A 10,927-nucleotide genomic window follows, 5' to 3' on the forward strand; every position below is an offset into this window, starting at 1 on the left:
TCCTTAACACAATGTTGTAATGCTTTGTCTAATAGGCTCTTAACATAGGTAGACAGGGAATTTCAAAAAGAAAGCAAACGTGACATTTTATCGGTGTCTGTCAGATCTCCATGTAGGACTGAGAAGATTTTATTTTAATTAGATATAACAAAAAATATCGCATAATAAAATTTGACAGTAATGTACACTTGTTCAAAAAAACATCAGTGATATTTTTGTTGTGCACAATGTGATTTTGTTTGGAAGCAAAATTTAGAAATTGTTAATAAGCTTATCATAATTGTTACTTCCTCTTTGGAAAATAACGAACATGTGTAATTCCGAAACTCGGGTAATGAGTTTTGATCCAGTCCATACAAATTTCCAAAAATGTCCAGTAGCTGGAGAGCCAAAAAATAAATTCTTAACATTTTCTATAGCCTCCCTTTCAAACGGTGCCTTTTATTGTGATCACCTAAGTGTTTGTTATGTTTTTGTTAATTTCATTAACCGATTCGTGGGAATATTTATATGAATAAATACAACATTAATGCTAATAAGTTTGTTAAATTTGTGTAAAAATTAGCCATAACAAAAGGAATAGTCAATTTGTCTGCATCAACAGCACGTTCTAACTGACTGGACCAAATTTCACGTGTACCATTTGTATTTTTAGTTCTTATCATGTCTTTATAAACTATTTTTTTAACATACCCTATGACGTGATGTGATGTCGTAATGTAATCGAATATATTTCCACGTTCAAAATAAACCTCATTACAATCCCTTTCTTTTCGCTATATCTTTGAGAAAAGAGCAATGTATTTTATGAAAACATTTGCTTTTTTACTGTATCAAATCTTAATTGAGATCATTGTGCATAACACATATTGAATAAGTCGAACGACCTTTATTTTCAATCTTGTATATGATTTGAAATTTTATATACAGACTGAATTCAAAATATCTTGACAATAATTCTCAAACAGTTGATATTTCATTTTTCCATAGTGATAAATAAAAAATAACATCACATCTTTGTTAATGGGTTTTAAATTCTCGTTTAGTTTAATTGAACATAATTTAAATAACGTTGTACCGTCAAAATTACCAAAATATTTTTCAATAAACTAATTTCTGCCATATAAGTGTACCATCTTCATTTGTACTAAAAGACTTCACACGCGTGAAAATATTATAGAATACAAAAATGAGTGCATGTGAATGATATTTGATCACCCTTCCTTCAAAAAAGCTAAAATAGTCTCTTTTAATCCTCTCAGTTCTTCCGCCCGAATAAAATGGACGAAGCTTTTTATTCAGTTCATTTGCTTTATGGGGTGGACGCTTTGGTAGATGAAGAAACACCGAATGAATTTAAGCAAAACCAATGATTTTATAAAAACAATAACTCTTCCACCAGCTGTGCAGGCAACCTATTTCCACCAAAGATCAAATTTCGATATAGCTCAACACAAAGACAACCTTCAGTAATCTAAAACTGCACAATGACCAATTAATATCAAATTTTGGACCTATTTTTTCGTTTCAAATATTTTAATTTTTAAATCTAAATAAGGACGCGATACCAGCAAAATCATTAAAAATCCGCATGGTTGTCTTGAAGGACAACAGAAAATAATCTCAAAATATAAAAGCATACTTCCCTAATTTTAATTTGTTGTCGTGATAGAAAATGCATGTATTGCTTGTATTCTTTGTAAGGCCCATTGCAAAAAGCTCACTTCCTGGTATAAATAAGTAAGGTGCAAAAGGAACTCCCTGGTTCAAACTCTCTCGCAATTAACAGTTGGAGATAAGTCTTCATTGTTAATGATAATATTTGTATATATCTCAAAATACTTTGAAAAAGTGAAAAAAGGAGTATATAATATTACAAACTGTTAGATTATATATATATATAATAGTGTCATAGTGTTTAGAAAAAAATGTGTAGACCAGATTTACCAGATTCATGATTTTGTCGAAGACAGTGCATTTGCATTTCTCTAATAAATCTCCTGTTCATAAAATTATTCGGTCTGTGGCTAATAATAGAGGAGCATCAGTCGAAGTAGCAACCAATCAACAGGATTAACCATGAGACTTGTCTCCAAATACATTTTTGATAAAAATACAAACCTCATGCCTATCTTCTTTTGGAGTTCATGTAATGATTATTCCTCAATGACATTCTGAAGAATGTTTCATATCGCATCCAGCGTTTAAAGACATAAAAAGAAAATTGAGCATCAAATTGATTCGATTTGGGATTAATTTCATTTGTTCATGTTTTTCAGCATTTGTTTCTAAATCTGTGTTTTAAAAAGCGGTTATGAGTTGCAAATTAATTTTGCATTTGATTTGTATATTTTTTAACCTCTTTTGTTCATTAAATATATCGTTCTAATCTGTTCAAAACTTATAAGTCCTGTGCAGACTGTGTTCTTGACCCAAACGTATATTTAAAAAGCGATACACTTACCAAGCTTATCATATTACATAATACTAAAGCTGGGGTCGTGGAGCTAGCCTTATAATTATTCTATGAAAGGGGCGTGTTAGAAAATAGCGTTCGCCATTTTTTGTATTGTTTTCTAAGTGCTCATTCCAGGAGGCAAATTCCTTTGTGTTATATTATATATTGTCGAGCAAACAACTGGTCTATAAGATCACACTGTTTTATACGGTTCGAGTCTGTGTTTTGGAAACATGTTTTGTTCTTAAAACAACAGACTATTATTTTAAGAATACACAGCTCACCTTTTTTGTAAGGGAGTGTCATGAAAATCTGCAAACGAATGAATAACAAATGCATTTAAGACATTCATGATATCAGGATTGTAGTACTTGTAGTAGGTTATATTGGTCAGTAAAACGTTGATGTCACTGTTTGTTTGTTGGTGGGTGTTGGGTCTGCGTTTCAGCGAAATTATCTGACCATATCGCCACATTTGTTTCATATCATCGCAATCATAGCAAAAATGTTGATACTAGATGTAATGCCAAGACCAAGGTTAGACGGCTTGCGGAAATTCCATTGTTTTCTTCAATAAAGTTATAATTAGGCCGGTGATTGCTAGCAGAGACACTTATGGATGATTTCAATGTACCTGAGTACGTAACACTCCTTTTTGTGAGGTATTCATTACTATCCTACTGTCTATACAGATGAATACTTAATATTGCCGCGTTTAGGTGGCAAAAAAGAAAAAAAAATATATGTAACTTCAACATATTGAAATATAAGTCATGAAAAATGGCTTATATATGTATACCGTATTTTTACCAATGCTGATCAGGTCCAAAAAAATGATGAAAATTTCAACATTTTTAGCAGTACAGTAGATGCACATGCTAGATAATGGAATGTGAACTTGAAAAAGTAAAAGAAGGAAAAACTGTGCCTAAAACAACGAAGAAACATAAAAGTTGAGTAAAATACCCACCCTGCAGCGTTCTTTAGAACCACAACCAGAGCCACACGATGAACCACCTGAAGGAGCAACATGAAGTGGCCTTGCCACTCGCGATCGCGTCTTATGAAACAAAGTGATAACATGATCGGAGAATCGCAGGTGATTCAAGGCAAATTTTGTCCCAATAACATCCTTGCTGAAGTTGATCAACTAGAAATTCTGATTGTTGGAAGACCAGTCAGTAATAATTCCCACGAAATTATTACTGAAGCAGCCGCTATTTGTAAGCGTTTATTTACCGGTGGCGTCATGGACAGTAGCGTCAATCGGGCGCTGATCTATGAAATTACTGACGATTACTACGGTGAGTGATCAATTAGAACGGCGATAACAAAATGATATAATAATGCACAACTCCCAACGTGGACCTGGAAACATCATGGTGATAAATTCACGATTAAGGTTTATAAAATGATCTACTGAGATGGATTCGGCAATATTATTCAAGATTTATTTAGAAGGATAGCCCCAGAAGCTATCCAGATTGCAAAACATTTAGGTATGAAAGCCATCGCAATTGTTCGTGATAAGGGTATTATCACTGTTGGTGATGTTGCTCGTAAAGCATATTCGGCCATCAGAGACAAACTCGCACGATTAGTAAGACGAAAACCACAGCCAGTAAAACTGCCAGCACCTAAGTAATGCCACCAAGTGTCAGCAAAATAATAAATCAATTAGCTGGTGGGCCATCTCTGACAAAACAAGCGGCCGAGAAGATGGAAGAAAAAAACATAATCGCAAAACTAACTGGTTTGATCCATCGTCGTTGGAGATCGACCACTTATCAATCAATTTTGGAACGTCGTTTAAGACAGCAGAGAATAAAGCAAAAATGTTCAAGCGTGTATCTGATCCCGCATTTGACATGGATGTACCAGTACTCAAGGATGAGTATGTGCGTGATTATCAGTATTATTCTTATGAAGCACGAGAACCAGACCAACGTGGACGAATCGAATTACATGTCCAAGATATATAAAGCTATTTCTTGCCCGCCGAGACATTCCTTGAAGTTCACGGTAAACTTGTGAAAAATGATAATACCATATACGGTGCAAATAAGCGAGGTGTATTCATTAACAACGGTGTTATGGCGTTGTTTACCAATGCCAGATATATAATTGATGGTAGATAAATCGAAACATGTTTCGATATCGGTGATGCTGCAACGACAATTATCGGTCTTGCAAAATTCAACATATGTTCAGACAAAAACAATTCTAAAATAAACATTTTGCGATGTAACATGACATAATGGATGACAAAAACATTCTTGATATAAAAGAAGAATTATAATTAATACATAATAAGCCGAGTTGTTTCTTTTTAGATACTGTTCAACAAATCAGTTTCTTGTTCCACCCCTACAATAACTGATTGTATGGAATTCGCAGGCTCTTTGTATAATTATGGACTAAATATAGCCAAAGTTATTAGTTGCAAATGTATGAAAAGCACTCAACAAATGAGACTTTATGAGACTTTATGTCAGATATGACAATTTGGTGAATGGTATAAAACACATCAAATGCAGCCATAAAAGGTTCACAATCAGTTCAACTTCAAATTCCATCAACGTCAAGATCTCACAGACATTGTGTTTTATGTAAAAGACCATATGGTCATCAAAATCATCTTGTTAATGTTCCATTATGTACCATAACCCAGTCTTTCCATTTGGAAATCTCCCACTTTGCTAATGAATCCCTGCAATATATCACTGCAACACAAAGGTTTGAAAGCTTTTCAAGAACAGATATTAAATCTCGTTTCCAAAATGTGCGTGAGCTAATCAAAACAAAGTCATATCTTTACATTGATGTTCCTGCTTCCTTACCCGATGATGATTATTTCCACCTATTTTGGATAGAAAATGGATCTATTCCTGTAACCAAATACGGTTTAAATCGTGGTTCAAGACAACAACTTGCTGAATAAGCACAACTTTTACGTCAAGATGGATGCAGCCTCTTGCAAACTGAATAAATTTCCCAGGATATAAGTTGATTACGTGCGTGATATCACTATGGGCATTTATCAAGCCAAACAGGCTCCAAATTATAAAATGAACATCTCCCAGAGGAAGGGCAAAATGACGTTATGGCATGAATGGATTTTCCAGGTCTGTTACATTTACAAATCCAGTCTCGCCACTCCAAAAATAAAATATTTCGCTGTGGATCCAGTACAAGCCGAAATATTCTATGGACTCCATCAAAGGATGGTATTGGACCTGCAAGGTTGGTGCTCGGTTGCTGTGTATTGTGCCCATGTATATATAGTTTCCTTTGGTTTCTTGGCTGCAAAATATGGGTAAATGATGAGTTGTCATCTTAAGGATGCATCATATATTACAGAATGTGAATATTACATCGAGTAATCAAATGAGGAGTTGTTTTTTCTACACTCTGTCCACTACCTTCATCAGTAGTCATCTGGCTCGTTTTATGTATATATGAAAATGATACTTTTGTGGAACATAAATTGTCCTCCATATCATGATGTTTCCATTATTATGGCATCGTATATGTGTGATATTGAAGAAGAGAGAATGATAATACATAACAATTGCCATATTGAGGCCTTCCAGGGCCCTCATCACAGAAAATATTATAGTACCCCAACCTCAGCAACTAAATTTTGAATTTAAAAAACAAAAAAATATCAGAGGCTAAAAAATGCTGTAAAATATCAGTACTGCCACCATTCCAAATCAAAATATTCCTACATGCAGATCGAAATGGTCATATATCATTTATTCAATTTTGTCATCAGCAAATAATTATACTTTTTCCGGTGCCCATATTGGGCTATTACCCCTAAGCACGTGCTTAATATCTTAATGTCTAATCTGGCAATGTACATACCACATTCAAATGAATACAAAAGGCATATTTTCAAGATATACTCATTAATAATTTGACTTTGTATGTCCATGTTGGCCTGAATGGTTTATTTTAATGCTTTGTATTCTCTCTGATTACTGTTCAGTCATTGCAAGTTCTGTCTGGTCACCTCCCATTGAAAGTATGAGAGGTCCAAGGTTAAATACACGAAAAATGACAATTACAGTAACAATTGGTCATCTCAATTGTACAGGCGGCAGGAGTGTATCACTCCTGCGTCATATTGTGCGTGGATGAGTGGGGACGTTACAATCATCAGGATTTGCTATTTATTTATTTTGGCTAAATGCTACCGTTAGGTAATATGTGTTTAGTGCATTTCTGTTATCAGATGTGCATCGTCTAACTTGCATAAATTTTCAGTTTGAAACACCTCTGAGAACCTCCAGTGATACAGAAAGTCTTACGGCGAGATATTCGCAAGATTTTGCGTAGGAATACGGACGAAGATGTCGGTCAACATGTATAGTATACAGGACTTAAAATATTTATTCACATAATGTGACTATCTTTGCTTTAATGGTATATATGAAAACATTTTCAAATAAAGTTATTTTATTGGTTAACATTTTTCTATACGTGTTTGAATGTATACATTGCCCCCATCGAGGGCCTCAGTTTTGAGTCATTACGAAGAATTGAATAGATGCCTACATGTGCATTTGGTGTTTATTAGAGAGAGATAGAGTATAATCATATATAGTTACTTTATACAATGTAAAAGAAGAAAAAAACTTACTTTGTCTCGTTTCTGATCTATGTGTGTGTGCAAACTTGCTCCCGACATTTTCTTGAAAGTTGCATTCGTTATATAAATCCCCGAATCTTGCACGATGTAAATCATCATCTTTGCAGACTCTAAGTGCTGGTAAATGACACTTACAAAACGATTCATAAAATGATTGTGTTTCCATTTGTTCATTATAGGTATATGTTCTTTATAAACGTGTTTATCCTCTCACTTCACAGACAACTGTATGCAGTCAGTGTAATGCAGTATTCCGCGCTGGTTTGAAAATAGACGCAAACGATCTAGAGCGTACAACACCTATAGTCTGTTTCTATCCTGTATCCTCCAATGTCATTTCTTCTAAAACATATTTCACATTTTTCAGAAGTTCATTAAAAGTGCTGAATCAATAGTGTTTTCTTTTTTATGATATATATATATATATATATATATATATATATATATATATATATATATATATATATATATATATATATAAGATATTATATCTTTATGGATGAACATAAAGGTTATAAATAGATGGTAGTTTGACTATAGGATACCTCAAGGGGTGTGGAATACAATTTTGTTCTTCTTCTAAAGATAGAAACACACTAGTGTGTGTGTTATATAGCCATACTAATATGATGATAAAAGTACATAAATACATAAAGAACATTTGTCATATCCAGTGAAGGTAACAAACCGATGTATTCGGTGTAGAAGCGAATGAACAGGCCCCTGTTAACGCCTGCTTTACAATCATATTCAATAACATCAAACAATCATTTAAATAACTGAATAATATTAAGCATTATTCAATATTATTAAACAACATTTTATTAAATAACGGTTTTTTATTTTATGATTAAGTACCTTTTTGTCAACGTATTTTAGAAGCAGTTTTCAGTTGACGTATAAGTTCGATATTCTATTTTTGTCTACGATGGACCATTTTTGAATAGTTTTAGAAAGTAAACTTTCTTTATAGAGCTTCATAACCGATACAATTAATAAAAATGCATATGGCAAGTTTTAAACTGAGTGAATAACGCATGGTAAAGCAGTATCTATGAGCAGTAAATGGAAAAGATGAATACTTTTCATGTCTTTTTTTAGTGTTTTGACACCTTGTAACCATGGCACCGGACACGTGAACTCGCAACTGATGTCATACATAAATGTTAACCACTCCATGTGTACAGTATGCATCATATAAGGACATTTGGAGAGGGGGAGAGCAGAAAATGACCCTTTTTAATATAGTCATTTTGGTAAATATTGCAGCATGAAAACAACTACATTGCATGTGTGGCAATTATAAACGTCTATGTATTAGACAGCGTTACATGATAAAACTTATTCAGATATGAAACATAAATCTAAACCAAATTAGCGGTATTTTCGACAAAGGTTAATATTTAAACAGAACCTTCATAAGCTAGCATATTAGTAATGTTAATCCTGATTAATTGCGGCCAATATGATCAAATACGTTTGCTAAATTTAGATTCGTTCACATGGATTATGCACTGGATATTCTGGGAAACTGACCCTTCAGTTCTATATTTTTGTCTCTCTGGTGGCTTGTTTGTACAAATTTAAGTACACATACATGAATACATATAGGGTACCTGCATACTCCCTAGACCGCGTCGGTGGCCTAGTAGTTACAGCGTCCGACTCGGATGCGGGAAGTTGCATGTTCGAACCCAGGCCGAGTCATACTAATGACTTATTTAACAATGATACTAACAGCTGCCTGATATGCGCTCAGCATTAAGAGGTTAGTATTAGGACTGGTCGTCCTGGTTTCAGGATAATGAGTCTAGGTGGAAAATCATGCTACATGTCTGCGGCATGATGTCCCAGTGCTAGACATAACTATCACTGCAGATATGACTGAAAAAACCTTAATGAAACACACCCGCACACACAAACACACACATTTAAAAATCAGGACATAATCTATACAGGAATTATATTTATTTTGTCAAGACAGTATTTGACACTTCCTATACTTTGCTTCTTTCCAAAAATTGGATCTCACTATAGTAACCATTACTCTCAACAGCAATGTAAATTATTCAATTGAAAGTGCCACAATGCTCATTGCACTTTTCAAGGGAAGAAGGTTTTGAGGATGACAAACGTGATGTTGGAATGATATATGTCTTGTATCCAGATGTTATTTCAAAATAAAGCCCGAAACTAGTCACATTTAACATGACCAACTGTTGGTGCCAGCAAATATTAAATGCTTTGTAAGTGTATTCAGTAATTACATTAAAGTCAATTAAGCATGTGACATGTTTAAAACATTCTCATACAAGGTACATGCTATTTTCTATGTATCAAAAATGTACTGATATGATTTTTAAATGTTTCATTATTTTGGTACCATAGAAAAGTATATTGACATATTTTAAGGAGACATACTAAACGTAAAATGTAGTAAGGAATTGTTACATGTTGTTCATTTGACACTCATGCATACACTCATGTAGGTGGATGAAAGTATTTATAGTAATTGACTGCATAATGGCAAGTTATTATGGTAGAAGTTTGTATTGTTATACATGGCAATATTAGAGGCTTAAGTAGCTCTTTACAAAATTTTAAATTGAAATATGTTTACAGTCTATTAAAATATCATATTACAACAAGGAGTTTGATTTACAGTCTTGTATACACATCTAGGCTATGTAGCAATCTTGTTAAACTAAGTTTAGATATCTATATTTGAGTAATATTATTGTGAGCCAGATCAATTCTGACAAAGTTGAATCTGCTATGCAGTAATATAACAACACTAAATCCGGTTCATTTCATCAGCCTTATAAACCAATACTTTCACAACAAATATAGTCTTGTACAAATAAACATTTCATATATGCCATGCGATAATATCAGAGGCTACATGCGTATACTAACTGATTTCTCATTTCAACTCTTTTCATGAAAACAAATATCAGATGTACATACATACATACATACATACATACATACATACATACATACATACATACATTCAGAAATATCACTACTTAAATACAGTTTATCTCTCTCTCTCTTTGGGAGCTAAACATCACCTAGATTATGAATGAAATACTGTACATGATTATGATGATTTCCAATCTGTGTTCGGCTGATCCTAACTTACTTAAATCTATAGCGGCCCAAGCAATAATAAATTATTTTGATTTTACATTACATGCATCCTAACAGAGTGTTATCACCTGAACTGACCCCAAGTAGGCAATATAGTAATATTCTCACATTCATATGTGTATGGCTGTATTTTCAACTTAAGAACACCAGTGCAAGATTGCTGCTCATGCTTCACATCTGACGTTTATAATGACTTCTGAATATATTAACAATTTACTGGGAACATAGGGCACACAAAATATAAAACACTTCCTTGCTTACATCGCCTTGTGAAAATATTGGATTCCAGAAATCAAGTTAAACATTAATTGCAACATGTTTATATATTGAATCGAGCAGTGGTTTACGTTATATGTCCCACATGCATATGGTTGTTTTGCAACTTGAAAGTTAAAACAGTATTCACAGTATTTCTTTTTGACTTAGTGCTTTAGTGTAGGATTGAAAATTTCATCATTGGGATTACATAAGTGCATCAAACACTCAGTACATCCTTGTATATGACTTCAAATCCTAAGCTTTGAATTGAATTTTGGTATCCTAAACAAGATCATATGATGGGTTATATCAGTACTACATTGAGCGTTTCAATGTCGACTTGGGAAGGTAGTCACAACTGATAATCAGTAGAGTAATATTACTACGTGTGTGTGATTTGG

General features: G+C 33.5%; 1 long non-coding RNA gene across 1 annotated transcript; it reads right to left on the reverse strand.

The window, feature by feature from the left end:
- Nucleotides 1-479: 479 nt before the first annotated feature.
- On the reverse strand, nt 480-7,487 carry LOC149792034 (uncharacterized). Its single transcript, XR_016423468.1, has 2 exons — nt 7,107-7,487; nt 480-5,761 (listed from the first exon to the last, which is right to left on the reverse strand). It is a non-coding gene; the product is annotated as an uncharacterized LOC149792034 (long non-coding RNA).
- Nucleotides 7,488-10,927: the final 3,440 nt, after the last annotated feature.

Source organism: Sinohyriopsis cumingii, chromosome 9, assembly GCF_028554795.1.
Source record: "Sinohyriopsis cumingii isolate HCF-2022 chromosome 9, ASM2855479v2, whole genome shotgun sequence".
NCBI lineage: Eukaryota > Metazoa > Mollusca > Bivalvia > Unionida > Unionidae > Sinohyriopsis > Sinohyriopsis cumingii.